Raw genomic sequence first — 19,798 nt, 5'->3', positions numbered from 1 at the left:
CTGATTATACTGATTCCTGTTTACTGACAGCATAATACTGTAAATACAGAGGGGAGTAGAAACCATTAAAACAATCTCTCTGACCCTGTTCTTAAGTTATACTGGCATAACTGTGTTTGTAGTAGCGGATTTCCTGCCAGTGCCTGTATTTCTTTCTAATGAAGAACCACAGTGCAATGAATCACTGTTCCACTTTCCCTGGTAACTTCACTGATCTCATCTGTCACGTGTTGGTTTAGTGCCACATGATCTGATTTTACACTTAAGCTGTCTGTGCTTAAGACTGGCGTCTATATTGTAAAATGTGACTTCGAGTAGCAATGCGATAATCACATTGGCTGACAAACGTATGGTCTTTAGCACATGTTATATTTAATTGACAGTGACATTTGCCAAATACAAAAATCATATAAAACCCAATTTTCCATATTGCCAAACTCCCATGGCTTCATCTCGTACAGCAAGAGATAGCACCTCATTCATTAACAAATTAAACAGATTGATCAGTCACACTTCATCTGTCAGCAATAAATACTAAATATCCAATTTATTTGTTACGACTGCTGGTGATTGTGGCATAAAAAAAATAATTAGCCACTAGCAGGGCTGGGCTATATATCGAGTTTTAAAAAAAAAAAATCGATATATTTTCATACGAGATATAAGATGTGACAATATCCTTTATATCGATATAGTCTATGTTACGTTATAATTATACTTGTGGAGCCACAAGTTTGCCTCTCTTTCGTCCACTTTTGTCTCTGCGCAACGTTACTCGGCCTCGCCTCTCCTTCACTGAACACAACTCCTCCTCCCCCATAGCTTCACCTGCAGGCAGCGACAAGATGGACACGGCAAATCTCCGTTAGCGAGTTGTGGGGCTGGACGGCGTCAACGTGTTAGCGAGCTAACCACGCTAACGACATGCAGCCCACAAGGGCTGCGCGGCCTAAAATCCTTTCATTTTCTCAAAAGTTGATAGCGCGCCTTATGTATGAATTCTGGTTGTGCTTACTGACCGCGAACCGATTTTATGTGGTACACGGCGCTCAGCAATCTGTCAAAAAAATGTTTAGTACGACTTTGGTAAGCTACAGAGCTGCAGCGCTTGATGGATTGTTGGAGCATTACGGCTACCGTAGTCTGGAGCCTCGCGGAGTGATACGTACTGTGCTTCGATGTAATATTACCGTATTGTGTGTGTATAAGGACCATAAATGGCACCTGCTAAGAGACATGGTTACGAAGCAGATTGCAAACTCAAGGCTATCAGTCACGCAGTAGAAGTTGGGAACAGAGCAGCTGTGAAATCTGTCTTTGTTATTATGCTCAGCATCTGTTAGTTTACATTTTGACTGCACAATTATGAGCTTTTTCTTATGCACAAAAACAACATTGTTTTCTTTTATTTATGGAGCATGATTATTTAATAAATGCTGATAATTTATTTTTGAGAAATTTATTCATGTAAATCTATGCTGTATGTAAATAAAAATGCCTGTGTGACATCTGGGACACAGTGTGACTAAGAACTCTCTTTTTGTTCTTAACTTATGGCTTTAAAAAAAATATTGAGATATATATCTTATATCGCCACCCAGCTAAAAAATATCGAGATATGAATTTTGGGTCGTATTGCCCTAGCGACTAGGTGTAGCAAACAACCCACTGGACATTAACATTACAAAAATAAAGAAATAAATGAAGAAAAGAAAGAAAAGCTGTTAAGTCCCAAACTACAAACTGAAACAACACTGAATAACTGAATGTGCGGGAAATGTCTTCACATAAAATACATTTAGCCTACATAATATTATCCCACAATCCAAATGTAGGTAAAAACGAGCCATCTCTCCCGCAGGGTGACACATAAATAAATAGTTTACCCGATGTGCACCTTTTTTGTCTCTTCTTTTTAACTCTTCAATTCCTGAACATGAACCAGCATTTTTGAACACTATTTTATCTCAGTTTTATTTTTTCTTGTGTGTCCTTTGTAAGTAAAGGTTACAGTCTGAATGGATCCATTCCTCAAGCTTTTAAAAGAGAATTCAATTGAGACTCAATACCAAACACAAGCAGGTGTCTCCTCTCTGATGTGACCCAGATAACAGCACAGCTTATGGGTCTCCCTTTGGCTGAAAGCGCAGTGAAAGAGGTCAAAGGTCACTGGTGATAGATACAAAAGGATGCTGGCACTCTCTAGGCGAGCCCTAGGGTTTGAGAGCAGAGTCGTGCCCTCAAAAAAGATAAGATGAAGTACACACTATAGTACAGACATGAAGCCATGCACAAGCAGCATGGATACTGTGAAATCAGAGAGATAAACTTCTGAAGTCTTATTTACTTAGACAAAGCCTGCTGAGATTCATTCATCTTAAGATCTTGACTTGTGGATGCAGTTTCCTTTTTAATCCTTCCCACTGCTGTGACCACCCATACATGTATATTTTGTTCTGCTTTTTTTTTTTTCTTTTCCCGGTGCTTTCCAATCAGCCTTATTAAACCTGACTAAAAATTTAAACACAATTATTTGCTCCACCCCTCTGGTTATTCTTACTATTTCTTTAATAATGTTTTGTTTTTAAACTGGAGATATTAGCAAGTTTCTCAGAGACTAATGATTCAGTGATGAAATGGTCAGTAATATCACATTAACATTCATACAAAACAAAAGTGTAAAAAAAAAAAAAAAAAAAAAAAAGGAAACACACCACATTTTTAAAAATTATTTTGGGCCTTTCTAGTTTTTTTTGGGTAGATATAGCGAAGACTGACAAGAAAGCGGAACAAAAGAGAGACAGGAGAAGACATGCGGCAAAGGGGCTGCAGGTCGGACAGGAACCCGCTCTCAGACATGTGGCATATGGTCGCCTGCTCGTCCCAATGAGCTAAACCGGCACCCAACTTCACCACATTTGAGGGTCTAGAACCAACATTTCTTAAAATATTCCTGAAATTTGATCATTTTTAAACACAGGCAAAGCTACACAATGTCCCTTCTAAACTTCCCAAACTTCATTATTTGAAAGTTTCTGTAACTCTGCAACAAATAAGCTCCTAGCCACTTGTTTGTTGGTAAGTGGGTGGACTGAACTTGAACAAACTGCATAACTAAACTAACTGTAACATATAGAAACCAAAGTTTAGGTGTGACTGCACTCTTGATTTCAGACTTTAAAGAAAAAAAAAATACAAACAACCAAACAAAACCGCAGTGCAAGAATCGATGCTAATTAGCCAGCAGATGCCAGTGCAGCTTGGGCCGGGCTCCCTAGTGATCTGCACACTAATAACCCTGAGTGAGGGAGTGAACTGCGACAGAAAAGCCCCGTAGAGGACAGAGGGGTTGCTGAAACGCCAACCCTGTTAGCGAGGGCTCATTTCCCACTGCCGAGGCAGCCCGGGGACCAACTCCTATCAGCAGACAGTTGAAGGCACAAAGAGCAAAAGGTTCTGGTGAGAGATAGCGGCATAAATACAGGCTGCAGGCTCCCAACCCAGTAATCAAAGTGAGACAGAGTGGGATGAAACAGACTGAAAAATGCACAGAAAATGCTACAAGAAGAAAGAGCTTTCTTTGCTCTGCAGTGATAAATGACAGCTTTCATGAGCAAAGACAGGAACACAGCCGGGAGCAAACAAAAGAACTCTGAGGGCATAATCAGTCATGACGGTTTAATGGTATGGTCAATATAATGATTTAATATGGTGAGACATTTCAGTTTCAGTTATTTGTCATTTAAGTGAAATGTCATCTTGCAAACAGGTCAAGTTTCTTATAATGATTTTTCTCTTTTCTTTACCTTAAGCTCAAAATGCTATCATTTGTAAATGCTTCAATTTAAAAATAATTAAAACAAATATAATTATCCTTTTAAAAGTGGTTAAAGTACAGCAAAACAGTTATGTATGATCTCTGTGGGAAACAGAAATGCCTTTGTGTAAATCTAATAATTTCATAAATTAAAATCTGTTTTATTGATGAAAGTAAAGTAACATTGTAATTGATTAAGTAGACTTTGGTGAAAATTTTTTTAAATCAATAAAAAAAACAAATGATACTGGGATTATTAGTGAAGGATAAAAAGTAAATGCAGTCCATTACATTCATTTGCCAATGTGGCTCATAAAAGAAATAAACGTCACAGCCAGAACCAATTATCCATCTCTGTTATGTTGGTATTTAGTGTCCGTTTCCCTTAGGGATAGATTGGGTTCGTCAGCCAGCTGGAGATTGGCGAACTGAACTCTTTGTGCCAGCGTTGCCCTCTGTGGAGCTCAACTTTACCAGCTGCTGATTCTCATTTGTGAAAATGAATACATCAATCATCCATCTGTGCTCCCCTGGACAGAGAGAGGTAGACGAAACTGAGCCAGGTTGGAGCAAATTATTTAATGCATCAACCACCCTGACACCAGATTACAGCTGCCTGACTAAGGTGTGAATACTGCCAAGGTTACAGGTTTGAATATCCCTAGAGACCCTTGCAGCAGTGCACCCACAGAAAATTTGTTTTATGAGTTTGCATTTCCTATGTAAATTGCTGCTAATTATAGGGAAAACAGACGATAGTTCAGAGGTGGTAATTTTAGCACAGTTAGTTGTGATGTATATAAATGCAGTTGCTGATTTCTAGAAGACTCTGAAGAATACCAAGTTTTTTTCCACCTCTCACCAACTCAACATCTTTGTTATCTTTAATTTTCATTTAATTATATTATGGGCAATATATTAGATAATTTTCCCTCTTCTTCGGTAATAAAACAGTAATAGTTTGCAATGAAGTTGAAATAAAGGGGTAGTAACCACACTGAATGATGTAATTTACATTAGGGCTGGGCTATATACCGTTCACGGTAATACCGGTGTAATTTTGGGCAACGATAAGAAAATGAAATATCGCGATAGAATATGGGTAAAACACGCATGTGCAGTGCCTATGTTTACATACGCACATGGCGGCGACGCAGAATGAGAAGAGCGAAAGTGGATCGTTGAATGAAACGGATGAACCAGAATTGGTTTGTAAAAATGCTGCAACTTCAGTGGTGTGGAACTTTCGTCCGTCAGATACAAAACAAAGCACTATTTTTGCTAGCGCATGCTAGCGGGCCGTCGTTATTACAGTGTTGTTTGGAAAATACAGCACACTTAAAATCAATCCTTTGATTTTTCTGAAAATCGACAGTGCCCCTTATAATCCTGTGCGCCTTATGTATGAATTCTGGTTGTGTTTACTGACCTCGAAACGATTTTATGTGGTACATGGCGCTCTAAAATCTGTCAAATGTTTTAGTACGACTTTGCTAAGCTACGAACCCGCACCACTTGATGGATTGTCGGAGCATTACGGCTATCGTAGGCAGGTGCAGAGTGATACGTACTGCGTATATATCATGATAAATATTTTTGGTCATAACCCAGTTATAGCTTGTAACAATCTTGATTTTTATCTGAAATGAATATAATGTGGTATCAATTCGGGTTAAGAATGTGAAAACAAATGTAACAATACCTATGATGAAAAAAATGGCTTAGTAAACTTTTAGTAACAATGTTAATATGTGAGAAATGTTACATTTTGTACATTGGCCTTACCTAATTACATGTTATTTAAAGTGCTTTAATTGGTTATTACTTCTCTAGATCCCACATTACGCCACTATTTCCATGTTATTACCAAGCTGTAATAAAAGTAACTTTTCCATAAAACCCAGAGGTGTTTTGCAAATTGTTTAATCATTTGCCCGCATGGTCTTTCATTAGCTTTGCCTAAAGAAACTAGTGCAAATCACATACCATCTCAACTTTTCAAACAGGGCTGTTCATGGGTAGTTTTGGTTTCTTAGCTGGAGTCTGGTGTTTTGAATGTCAATGACGACTGGCTGTGCTACCTAGGGTTACGGGAACAGCAGTGGCTTTAGATAAGCCCAATGATTAATTCATTACGAGCTGCTGACCTCTCTCTCAGTTTACAAGAGGTGTTCATTTATTGCCAACACCCAAAAACATTAAACCTCCATGAAAAAGCAATAAATAAATAATATAAATAAATAAATAAATATTAAAATTATAAATAATTAAAAAGCAGGGCACTTTGTTCTCTTTAACAAGTGGGGAAGAACGACACGACAAGTAAGGCAGAGATTATGGTTTTGTCATGGCTATTACCCTTTATGAGAGATGCAAGATGTTCTAACCCCAACAAAACCCTGAAAAGGAAAAAACAACAACAAAAAACCCCCACCTTATCTTCCTTTTTAAGTCCCATCTTATTGTGCTCAATACAAAAGAACTTGCCCGTTTTCCATCTTAAGTTCAGTTATTCTATGCTTTATAAGGTGAAATCTGTGTGTGCTCTCAAACTGTGGTAAGTAGAGTTAAAATAAGTTGAATAAATATGATTCTTGTAGGAAAAATACTGCTGTTGATACTGTACTTAGCGATATTTCACTAAAATTCATCTCCAATCCTTCATTACTCTGACAGTTGCTAAAGTTTGGGGAGTTGTGGTGTGAACTGTTTTGCTTTCTAAAGTGGGCCATCTAATAAAAATTTTGCAAACAAATAAGCAAAAACAAGGTTTTACTTTCGAGTTGCCAAGGTGATGCCAGTGTAAAACAATCTCACACTTAATTATAAATAACCACCTATGTTAAGTGTTTCTACTGCAGGCGGACCTCTTGGTTACAGTCATTATTACATGGCACTTGTTAACTTTGAACTTCAGAATTAGATGCAATTTTTCATTTAACAATTTTCAAGCAGTGTAAAATGGCCTTAAAAACTCTTGAGATTTTCTTGAGTATAGCACGTACTCTCAAAATTACATAGATAATAGCATGAATATGCCAACTCGTGGGAATTGTCAGAGAAACTGCCTTTTCTGTAATTTGGTTGTGGTTTGCAAACAAGATGTTTGAGATATTTGTGAAAGAAGACTTCTCTGGAATATACGAAAAGATGACGTGGGTGATTCAAGACTTTAGTATGACCAGCAATTAAACCACCAGTGGACACCGCACTGGGAAGTCTGGGAAGTAAGAAGCAGTGACAGCAATGAGTCAGACGCTAAAGGGAGAGAGTAAAGATGGTGAAAGCAGGGCAGGGAAGAGAGAAAGAGCCATTCTGTAGACTGTAAACAGCAAACACGGACACAAGGGCACCCATTTATCCAGAGGAGAGAATGTGAGGGTGGAGGCCATCAATGATGAGGCAGTGTCTTTGTTCTTGCCTTTTCCATTCTACATCTCTTTAAGCTGCTGCTCTTATTACAAATGATAAAGCATTAAAACATATTCTTTAGAACCGATCAGTACAAAGGTGTCTTCATTTTAAAAGCAGCAAATCTGATCTAAAAGCAAATGGTACAGACAGTGTTTTGACACTGAATGTAAAGGGAAGATTTATATTAACATTATAATTAATAAGGCAGAAACTAAAATTTCCCCACCCAATTTTCTCCTTTGTAATAGAGCTGGGCGATATATCGAGTTTTTAAAACATATCGATATATTTTTATACGAGATATAAGATGTGACAATATCCTTTATATCGATATAGTCTATGTTACGTTATAATTATAGTTGTGGAGCCGCAAGTTTGCCTCTCTTTCGTCCACTTTTGTCTCTACGCAACGTTACTCCGCCTCGCCTTCACTGAAGACAACTCCCCCTCCTCCCCCATCGCTTCACGTGCAGGCAGCGACAAGATGGACACGGCAAATCTCCGTTAACGAGTTACTGCGCATCGCCCCATGCGTGGGGCTGGACGGCGTCAACGTGCTAACGAGCTAAACATGCTAACGAGCTAACCGCGCTAACGAGCTAACCGCGCTAACCCTAAAATCCTTTCATTCTCTCAAAAGTTGATAGCGCGCCTTATGTATGAATTCTGGTTGTGCTTGGTGGCCGCGAACCGATTTTATGTGGTACACGGCGTTCAGCAATCTGTCAAAAATGTTTGAGTACGACTTTGGTAAGCTACGGAGCTGCACCGCTTGATAGATTGTCGGCGCATTACGGCTACCGAGGAGCTTCGCGGAGTGATACGTACTGTGCATCAACGTAATATTACCGTATTGTGTGTGTATAAGGACCATAAATGGCACCTGTAAGAGACGTGGTTATGAAGCGGATTTCAAACTCCAGGCTATCAGTCACACAGTAAAACTTGGGAACAGAGCAGCTGTAAAATCTGTCTGTCTTTGTTATTACGCTCAGCGTCTTTTAGTTTACATTTTGACTGCACAATTGTGAGCTCTTTGTTTAGCACAAAAACAACCTTGTTTTCTTTTATTTATGGAGCATTATTATTTAATGAATGCTCATAATTTAATTTTGAGTAATTTTTCATGTACATCTGTGCTGTATGTTAATAAAAGTGCCTGTGTGACATCTGGGACACAGTGTGACTAAGAACTCTTTTTGTTCTTACTTTATGGCTTAAAAAAAATATCGAGATATATATCTTATATCGCCATCCAGCTAAAAAATATCGAGATATGAATTTTGGGTCATATCGCCCAGCCCTACTTTGTAAAGTTTAAATTCTGTCCATGTATACGAGGAGTTCAACAGGTCTGACATGTTGGCCCACATATCATCAGTAGGAAAACCACACAAACTTAGCATGCATAAATTTAATTATGCATGATGATAAACTTCATCCAAAGTGAGACAAAAACCAAATCATTCCCAGTTTGAATAGATCTCAGGTAGAGCTGTGCGATATGACAAAATATATCGGATGATGATATGAAAACATCTATCATTTCAAATTATACGCCATCCTTTGTTTCATGGTGTCGCAAAATACACTGTTTAGGCATCGGGGCACAGAGAATACCAGCATAGCCAGTGAAAATGAAGCAGGAACAGGCAGCTCCAAATAAAAGGACCAGTCAAAACAAATCAAGGACCTTATTCCTAAACGAGGGGCTACCTCTGTAGCATGGACATGGTTTGGTTATGAAAAGTCTGACACAGCAGAAAACGGAAAACTATGCCGCAAACCTGTCCCCACCACAGACTCAAACACGACAAACCTCTTCTACCACCTACGCAAGAATCAGGTGAAAGAGTATGGAGACTCAAACTTTAGAAGAGGCTTTTCCCAGCAGCACACCATGTAATAAATACCTCCAAAAGTTGATTCTGTTCATCTGGATGTAGCGTTTTCAGTGGGAGAAATGTTTTGCCACTCATCCAAGTGACTTCTTCAGTCTTAGCTGACTGCAGGTTTCCCCAATCTTATAAACAGGATATTTGCATAATGACTGAAACCAGCCCACTGAAGGAACAATGGGCTGGGAGGTCAGTTCCTTAATCATAATTATGCAAATTCTCATGACCATTGATCAACAACCACTGATCAATGGCCATGAGTACTAGGGCTGGGCCATATTATACCGTTCACGGTAATACCGGTATAATGTTAGGCAACGATAGGAAAATGAAATATCGCGATAGAATGGGAGTAAAACGCGCATGCGCAGTGCCTTTGTTTTCATACGCACATGGCCGATTGTTGAGTGAAACAGATGAACCAGAATTGGTTTGTAAAAATGGTGCAACTTCCGTGATGTGGAACTGGTTTGGTGTTTGTCCGTCAGATACACAACAAAGCACATTTTTTTGCAGAACATGCAAGCGGCCGTTGTTATTGTCATATTTGTCGGACTAAGATGCTCTTAAATCTGGGAGTAATCTGGGTCCTAAACTCCGTATGCTTCAGGTCAAACAACACTGCAGCATCACTTAGAGTTAAAAACTGTCTAAATTCTTTCATCTTTAATAAAACGATCAGCATTGCTGCTTTACCAGGTGTAACTATAAAGTTTAACTTCCAGGCATCCATGAAAACAAAAGTTATTACATTTAACGGAGTTAGAAGTTAGCAGGAAGCTAGCGGAAGTTAGGTAACTAGCGAAACTAGCGAGCTAAGCATGATATTGCATGTTCTGACTGAGAGATTTCTGAAAAAAATCAAACGTACAGCTCTGCTATCACTTCCAACATAAATGAAGACAGGAAACTAAACAGCAGTGACGTTTGTAGGGTTACTGAAGTTGGGCTAGCTGGTATATAATGATGTGCTACGTGATCACTAGCGACACAGCTGGAGGACGAACACTAACACTTTTCCACTTATAAAAGTTAACGTGAAGGTTCTTCATGGTTAGAGACAAATGCAATCGCATGGCAGGATGCTGTAAACGGACCAAACTTCAGTCAGGAGAACAACTGAGATAATCCATCCACAATACGAGGTTAGTCATTAATATACTGCAACAACATGGGAATAGAGCAGCTGCAGAGAATTCAACATTAATGAATCAATGGTACAGAAGTGGAGGAAGCAAGAAGAATGAGTTTAATAAAGTTTGATTTATCTGACTGCTTTGTTTCGCTTAATGTGCCTTATAATCCCGTGCACCTTATGGTCCGAAAAATGCGTACTGCACACTGCAGTTTAATGTTGCAAAGCACCTCTTTTTAACTTCAGTGGATATTATACATGGTTATGCTCAGGATATGTCAGCCCATTTCTACTGGAAATGCCTTTTGGTTAAACTTTCAGCAAGGAATTTGCATTTGCACTGTTACATTTTTATAAAGCTTTAATGTACATAAAAACCAGCTTCTTGTTTAAGTGAAAATAAATGGAAGGTTGTCTTTTTGCGCTAGTAATGTTGTGGAGTTGTATTTTGTCTCGCATCAATTATATCGTCGGTTATATCGTTATCGCAAATTTTCAAATATATATCGTGATAAATATTTTTGGCCATATCGCCCTGCTCTAATGAGTACCATTCACAGAGAGTTGGGGAATGGCTGCAATCACAGCATTGTATGATGGCGAAAGATGTACCCCTAGGCCCCCTCCTCGATTCAGAGATGGTCTTTCCCCTTTCACGTTAATGGCCTCCTTGACTCCCCGCTCAAACCAGCATTCCTCCCTGTCCAGGATGTGTACATCCTCATCAATGAAAGAGTGTCCACAGGCCTGTAGGTGTAAATAGACTGCGGAGTCCTGGCCTGACGAGGTAGCTCTTCTGTGTTGTGCCATCCGCTTCATCAGAGGTTGTTTGGTTTCCCCGATGTATACATCCTGGCAATGTTACTCTGTTTGTGTCAGGGGACACGATCCTTGGGGTGGACCAATTTTTGGTGAAGAGTGTTTTGGGGTTTGAAAGCCACAGAGACACTGTTTAGAAAAAATGCGTCTCAACTGCTCTGATACTCCTGACACATACAGGATCACTACAGGTTTTCGCTTAGGCAGTGGTTGTAATAAATAATCGCAAAGAAAATGGCGGCCGTTACAGCTTATATATCATAATATATCGTTTAATGCATTGGTCAAAACACTCGCCAAGCTGAAAACACTTCACACAAGTCGAGATGCCGGAGATTCAAAGAATTTACAGAAAAAGCACTATTTTGTGATATACATAGTTATCGGGATGACAAATATCCTGTATCAGGATATGAGATTTTGGTCATATCGCACAGCCCTACTCTCAGGACAATCAGAAGCAGACTACCACTGTATCGCTAGACTGCTGCGGGGAATCTTTGTAGAGCCAACGTAACCTCAGGCTACGTCCACACTAGTTCGGATAGATTTGAAAACGGCATTTTCGTCTGAAAACACTCTGCGTCCACACTAGCATTTTCAGTCGTTTTCACAGAGTTGCGCGTCCACATTGAAACGGACGAAAACGCTTACGTTCCAGTACTGCGCATGCGTGAAACACAATAAGATTCGACCTGCCTCATTTCTGTCTGCTGCTTATTTACTTTCGGGCTCTTTGAAACGTCGTGGCAAAATGTTGAGGAAAAGCCCCGAGTTTTTTAAGTGGACTAACAATGAGGTGGAGTTATTGCTGCGAGTAACACAAAAGTACAAAGTTACAAAAGCGAGTGAGAGTTAAAGAATTTGAAGAAAAGCTATCTGAAGCATGTACAGACTGATTAATCTTTAATAGGGCTGTCAAAACAGAGCAAAATAAACAACTGCTGTATAATGCCCTCCGCTATCTTAGTTAAATTGGTCACATGTCTGCATCATATGACCAACATGCATCATCATTTTAGAAAGTCTCCATTTTTGCTGTCCACACTACAACACGAAAGCACCGTTTCCAAATGTATGCGTTTTCCTTCAGCAAAAACGCCGTCTCAGTGTGAACGGGAGGCCAAAACGGAGAGAAAACGCATTAGTGTGGACGTAGTCTCAGAAAGTTGCTGATGTCTTATGCTTGTGTGTAGTGCATTATGTGTTAATTACCATGTGGTTGTGTCCCAGTGTTTTATTAGTCTCAATTTCTCGAATCTGAAAATTCATTGTACTACTTTTGTCTATTATGAAAAAAAGTGCACAGAGGAGTTATTATTCCACTGTAAGAGATCATTTTTTTCCTTGTAGTTCCTGATGAAATACTAAACACATGTATTGCATTCAGATATACCCAGTCTGACTAAAAGCTAACGGGACAGCTCTTTGACCACGGTCTCCTTCACAGAGGTCTTATCTGCTTGTTGCTGACCTGAACGCAGCACCCTGCTGCTATGTGCCAACAACATCCTGTCATGTCATTACAAAGGATTACAGAGCTGCCGTGTGAGAATGAACACCAGATAAAGGGATTGGAGGCTAGTCTCTGAACCAGTATTTGTGTCTGTAACCTGAAAACAACTTTTGGAACACCAGAATTTTACTGTGATTTTACACAACAAATGCCACATGGCACTGGATATTTGCTTCTTGCATGTAAAATGAACAAAAAAGTGCATGAATCACAAACAGCACTGCCATTATTTAATATTTATTAGAGTAGTGTGGTAGTTAAAAAATTTGTTTTACATTTGAAAGACCCCTGATTTGATTCTGGGAGAAGACACAAACTTGTCCTCCAGGGGTTACAAGCTTGTGTACTCCCAATGCTTGTCTCAAGCCGGGGTAAATAGGAGGGCTCAGTCAGGAAATGGATCTGGCATAAAATCTGTGTGATTAAAAATAAATAAATTTAAAAATAAAAAAAACCCAAAAAACATCTGGATCCACTTGTTGTGGTCCTTTGGGAAATAAGGGGGGAGCCGAAAGTGCCTTCTTCACATCATGACACACAATATAAAGCACTTTGAGGTGACTGTTGTTGTGATTTGGCACCATATAAATAAAATTGAATTGAATAACTGGTAGACTTTGCTCACTTAGTAAATCAACAGGAGTTCTTATCAATCTAGTATCAGGCTGAATTGCACTGTTTTTAAAAAGACAAAAAAAACTCCCCCAAAAAACCCCCACAGTTATCACTTTATGTCTTCCTGTAAGTTGACATAAATTATTTATTAATCTTTTACGACATGCATGACTACATTCCCCATCATTAACTGGAAAAGGATTCATAGCTTCTCTAGACACAGGCTTGAATCCGGTCCAGTTAGGGGATCTTAAGCTATAAGCAAGTTTGGGAAACTTCTGAGAAATATATCTAGACAGGATATCATTATCGAGATCATGTAGATACACAGTAAAATTCTCCAGAGTTTACATCAGCATTAAAAATAATATCAATAAACCTGCAGATTATTATCTTTTTTTATTTAGTCTACTCGGTCAGAAAGTTTTTATGGATAGGGCTATAACTAGGGCTGGGCCATATCATACCTTTCACGGTAATAGCGGTATAATGTTGGGCAACGATAAGAAAATGAAACATCCTGATAGAATACGGGTTGTTTTCATAAGCACATGGCGGAAAAAGCATGGCGGCGACAGAGAATGAGAAGGGCGAAAGCGGGTCGTTGAATGAAACAGATGACTCAGAATTGGTTTGTAAAAATGCTGCAACTTCAGTAGTGTGGAACTGGTTTGGCTTCCGTCCGGAAGATATACAACAAAGGACTATTTTTGGTAGAGCATGCTAGCGGGTCGTCGTTATTACCGTGTTCTTTTGAAAATACAGCACACTTAAAATCAATCCTTTGATTTTTCAGAAAATCGACAGTGCCCCTTATAATCCCGTGCGCCTTATGTATGAATTCTGTTTGTGTTTACTGACCTCGAAACGATTTTATGTGGTACACGGCGCTCGAAAATCTGTCAAATGTTTTAGTACGACTTTGCTAAGCTACGAACCTGCACCGCTTGATGGATTGTCGGAGCATTACGGCTATCGTAGGCAGGCGCCTCACGGAGTGATACGTACTGTGCTTCAACATAATATTACCGTATTGTGTGTGCATAACCTCTTTTTAAGTTTTGTGGATATTATACATGGTTATGCTGAGGATATGTCGGCCAATTTCCACTGGAAATGCCTTTTGGTTAAACTGTCAGCAAGCAATTTGCATTTGCACTGTAAAATTTTTATATAACTTTAATGCAGATAAAAAAAAACAGCTGCTTGTTTAAGTGAAAATACATTGATGTTTTGGGGGTTTTTTTGCACTAATAAAGATGTGGAGTTGTAAAGTATTTTGTCTAGTGTCAATTATATCGTCAGTTATATAGTTATTGCAAATTTTCAAATGTATATCGTGATAAATATTTGTGGTCATATCGCCCTGCTTTATAACTAACTGTACTTCACTTTCAATATAAAATCTTCAGAGCCACTCTTCAATCCCACAGAAGGCGAAAATTTTCTCTAAGAATTATGGAATAAATATCAGTTAAACAACGTGTACCAGTTTTTCTCCCTCATTGTTTCACTTTGCTGTTATTTTCTTTCTTGAAAAGTTTCTCGAGTGTTCCTTGAGACTTTAGCTCATTGAAATTTAAAATTTAAAGTACTTTTCTAATCTCTCGATAAAGTCTTTGTCTGAAACAATACACTCTTTATAACAATATTCAGTAAAATCCAAATAAGGGACACTGTTTATTTCTAATGGGACAAAGACCACGTTGAGGAGAAAAAGTCCTGCCTCTTGTACCTCAGCATTTGTGTAAATTAGTCTATTGTAAATTAGAGACAGCAGAAAGCATGTCATCCTCACTCCTAATCCTGTTCTTTATCACATCAAATTTGTGAAAGAAACTCTGGCCAGTGTTTCCTCAAACCTACTGAGCTAACTAGAAACTAGTTCAGCCCTAACTCATCCTCCCAAGATTAATTACCACAGCTTTCCTTTTCAAAACACTTCCTATATATTAACACACTGTGTATTTGAGTATGATAAAGAGCTGTAATGCTTATTCTTATCGTTAACGTTAAAAAAAAAAAAAAAAAAATGTAGAAGCGATCATCTACATTACATTACCATTACCATCCCACCGTGACAGTATCGATCTTTATCCTATCCCAATTTCTGATGTTGTCAGCATAGTAAACATAATCCTCACTTGCTGAATTACTGTTAAGAACTATATTGCACCTCCAAGAGGAACTGCCTCATGTCATATCTAAGAGCAAATTCTCACACTTCATGCAAATGATAGTGACACAGGGCTTCCCCTTAAGACTACTCAAACCAGAGAAGACTAATATTTCCATCCTACCCTAGTTCACTTGTGTGCAAGAACAGTGGAAACAGTTTACTGAGGTAATGACAACTGCCACCAGTCCTATAAACACTCTGTTCTTCAGAGGCCATCAAGTGGGGGGAAAACCCACTTTTCTAAATGAGATACGTCCAGGGTTAAAATCACACTAATAACAGGCCAAAAACTCTTGACAAATAACAGGTCGGCTACTCTAAGACATCGGTTTCTGCCAAACAGTCAACGCTCCTTTACCTGTAAATGTCACGCTAATAATCACCACCGTTTTAATGGGCCCAATCATGATTTAAAGTTTCTCTTCCCAAGGAAAAAATGCTCAAAAGAAGTTCCACGAGAACATTACACAAATATTTGTAGAACAAACTACAATAAAATTTCCCAGAGGCCACAAGCAATTATCACTAATTACATAATGAAGCTTAATAGTCTTCATCTTAGCCCCCAGAACTTAAAAAAGTGAATCATCTAAACAGTCATTTCCCATTCTGACTTTAGCTGTCTTCAAACATTGATCAGCAGAGTGATTAAATCCCTTCCCAAATGAAACCGTTTCCCTTTTAGGGTCACTGAGATCAGGAGATATTTAACTTCCAGGAGCCACAAAGAAACTTTCAGAGTAAAAGTTAAAACTGAGATATCCTTTACCACAGATTATAAAACTATGGTGTCACCATTTCAATATTATTAAGTTGTTTATTGCTTTATTACTGCGCAGTAACCTCTTAGGAAATGTTCTAAATTACAATCACACATTCCTTCAGAGAGTCTTTTTTTTTTTATTTACAAAAAAAGCAGATCCCAAAGCAAGCCCTTTACTAAAAATTAAATAACATCCATTTTAATAAACTCACCCTTTCACCTCAATTTATAATATCACACATTTAAAAACAAATCAACATGTGCTTCAATATTTCTTTTGTTTGGTACACAAGCAACTTTACTTTTCTACATTCACAAGGGTCTTTATTATTTATTATGTTCAACTGCTTGTTAATGAAAATGTCTAAACAGCCAATCATATGATAGCAACTCATGACGAGCTGCTGACAGCAACGCATGAAGACGGTCCAGACAGCAAGCTGAAATTTAAACCCAGCATCAGAATAGTGAGCAGCAGTTCTCGCTGAAAATACCGTGTATGTCAGAGGTCACAGGAAAAGAGTCAGGTTGCCCTGAACTGAAAGGAGGGCAACAGTAACTTCAACAGCCGCTTGCTGCGAGGCATGCAGAAGAGCATCTCTGAATAAACAACACATTATTATAACACAGTATTCCTGTTGACCATCCACAGCATCCACAGTGTACCCATCTTCTAATGGCTGCTTCCAGCAGGATAACATTCTCAGACCAATTTTTATAACATAACATTAAGTTCACTGTCCTCAAATAGCCTCCACAGTCTCCAGATCCCAATCCACTTTTGCAATGTGTTGGAACGGGAGATGTGCAGCTGAAGAACAACTGTTTGATACTATCGTATCAATGTGAACAAAATCTCTGAGGTATGTTTATGTAACCTTGTTGAAACTATGCAATGAAGATTTCAGGTAGTTTTGAGAGGAAAAGGGTGTCTATGCCAGTACTACTAGCAATAATAATGATAATAATAATAATAATAATGTTATTTTCTGTCAAACATTTTGTCTAAGTGACACTGGTGTCACTGAAAGAATACCACATGAAGATATTAAAAAAAAACGCACAAAAATCTAACAGAAAATACTCAAAAGATATGGGAAAAAAATCCTTTAAAAAAGAAATTACAGTTAAAAAAAAAAAAAAAAACTAAGTTAAGCTGTCAAACTCATTTGAGTACTGAAAGACTGAACACTGCACATGTTTCAGTTACACAAAAGGGAAAAATAATCAGAAAAATATATAATGGTATCAACTATTGACTGGATTTCACAATGGGTGCATCACCATTAAGCTTGTTGACAGGGAATTACAAACATCGGAATTGGGCCACTTCAGTGAGTAATAGTCTGGGATGCCAAAGTACATACTCTCTGGACATCTTATCACTATAAAACCTTTACTACAGAGCAAGCACGGGGAACTTCAGCGTGTAACAGAGTGGTAGTATCACGGTTTTGATTTGCTGAGATCTTTACTTTGCCTGGGAAAGCCTCAACACGGGAAGGAAATCGTTTCATCGCACCTCCCTTCTGACATTACAGTCAGCAGCAATGTAAGTTTAATCTGTCACACATACAGGTTCAAACAGATTTAATGCACAACCAGGCAATCTAGCAAGCTGTTGCGTCAAATACATGCTGAAACGTGCTGCGGATTCCCAACAAGAGCCACTGGCTGAAATTTATCAAAAGGCTAGCGCTCATAAAACTTTACATTGATTGTTTGTGTTCTTTCTTGCACTTAAGTCTTTAGAATAGAAAACCAGTGCTGCAGACCAAATCGTCACACTTTTAGAATCAAGTTTTTGTAACATGACAGAAATCATAAAGATGTTTTAAATTCCTAAACCACAGATAGGTACATTAGATAAAATGTAACTGGACAATCAAGCAAAACACTGTCTACTGTGAAGCATAGAGTAAAACTCAAAAACCCTCAGTAAACATACACATCACTTGAAATACACAGTAGGCATAGAATGCAAAGGAAGAGAGGGGCAAAAAGGCACCTAAAAGTTATCCCTGCCCATGTTTGCTTTAGATTTTGCGCAAGACTTAAGTCATCCACACCCATATACTGTGGAACAGAGTCATCCTAGTCATTTAATTTCCATAGGTTATCCATAAAGACATTTTGTGAATATTTAAGTTTAAAAAAATAAAATAAAAATTTATATAAAAAAAAAAACACCCAGCACGCCCCTGCGGGCGGTTTATCCTTCAAGCTCGGGTCCTCTACCAGAGGCCTGGGAGCTTGAGGGTCCTGCGCAGTATCTTAGCTGTTCCCAGGACTGCGCTCTTCTGGACAGAGATTTCCGATGTTGTTCCCGGGATCTGCTGGAGCCACTCGCCTAGCTTGGGAGTCACCGCACCTAGTGCTCCGATTACCACGGGGACCACCGTTACCTTCACCCTCCACATCCTCTCGAGTTCTTCTCTGAGCCCTTGGTATTTCTCCAGCTTCTCGTGTTCCTTCTTCCTGATATTGCTGTCATTCGGAACCGCTACATCGATCACTACGGCCGCCTTCTTCTGTTTGTCTACCACCACTATGTCCGGTTGGTTAGCCACCACCATTTTGTCCATCTGTATCTGGAAGTCCCACAGGATCTTAGCTCGGTCATTCTCCACCACCCTTGGGGGCATCTCCCATTTTGACCTCGGGACTTCCAGGTTGTACTCAGCACAGATGTTCCTGTACACTATGCCGGCTACTTGGTTATGGCGTTCCATGTATGCCTTGCCTGCTTGCATCTTGCACCCTGCTGTTATGTGCTGGATTGTCTCTGGGGCATCTTTACACAGCCTGCACCTGGGGTCTTGCCTGGTGTGATAGACCCCAGCCTCTATGGATCTTGTGCTCAGAGCTTGTTCTTGTGCTGCCATGATTAGTGCCTCTGTGCTGTCTTTCAGTCCAGCTTTGTCCAGCCACTGGTAGGATTTCTGGATATCAGCCACCTCCTCTATCTGCCGGTGGTACATACCGTGCAGGGCTCTGTCCTTCCATGATGGTTCCTCGTCTCCATCCTCTTTCTTGGGTTTCTGCTGCCTGAGGTATTCACTGAGCACTCGGTCAGTTGGGGCCATCTTCCCAATGTATTCTTGGATGTTCCTTGTCTCATCCTGGACTGTGGTGCTGACACTCACCAGTCCCCGGCCCCCTTCCTTCCGCTTAGCGTACAGCCTCAGGGTGCTGGACTTGGGGTGAAACCCTCCATGCATGGTAAGGAGCTTTCTTGTCTTTATGTCAGTGGCTTCTATCTCCTCCTTTGGCCAGCTTATTACCCCAGCAGGGTACCTGATCACGGGCAGGGCGTATGTGTTGATGGCCCGGATCTTGTTCTTACCATTCAGCTGACTCCTCAGGACTTGCCTGACCCTCTGCAGGTACTTGGTGGTTGCAGCCTTTCTAGCGGCCTCTTCATGGTTCCCATTTGCCTGCGGGATCCCCAGGTACTTGTAACTGTCCTCTATGTCTGCAATGTTGCCTTCTGGTAGTTCAATCCCCTCAGTTCTGACTACCTTCCCTCTCTTTGTTACCATCCGACTACACTTCTCCAGTCCGAACGACATTCCAATGTCATTGCTGTATAGCCTGGTAGTGTGGATCAGTGAATCGATGTCTCGTTCACTCTTGGCATAC

At 39.5% G+C, this 19,798-nt stretch overlaps 1 protein-coding gene across 1 annotated transcript in view; it reads right to left on the bottom strand.

Annotated features, from left to right (window-relative positions):
- Positions 1 to 19,798, bottom strand: part of plekhf2 (pleckstrin homology domain containing, family F (with FYVE domain) member 2) — a 42,376-nt gene that overhangs the window by 6,570 nt on the left and 16,008 nt on the right. The gene's annotated exons all lie outside the window — the stretch shown is intronic.

The sequence above is a fragment of the Astatotilapia calliptera genome, chromosome 11 (assembly GCF_900246225.1).
Source record: "Astatotilapia calliptera chromosome 11, fAstCal1.2, whole genome shotgun sequence".
NCBI lineage: Eukaryota > Metazoa > Chordata > Actinopteri > Cichliformes > Cichlidae > Astatotilapia > Astatotilapia calliptera.
The sequence above is the reverse complement of the archived record's forward strand: the minus strand, read 5'-3'. Positions and strand labels throughout refer to the sequence as shown.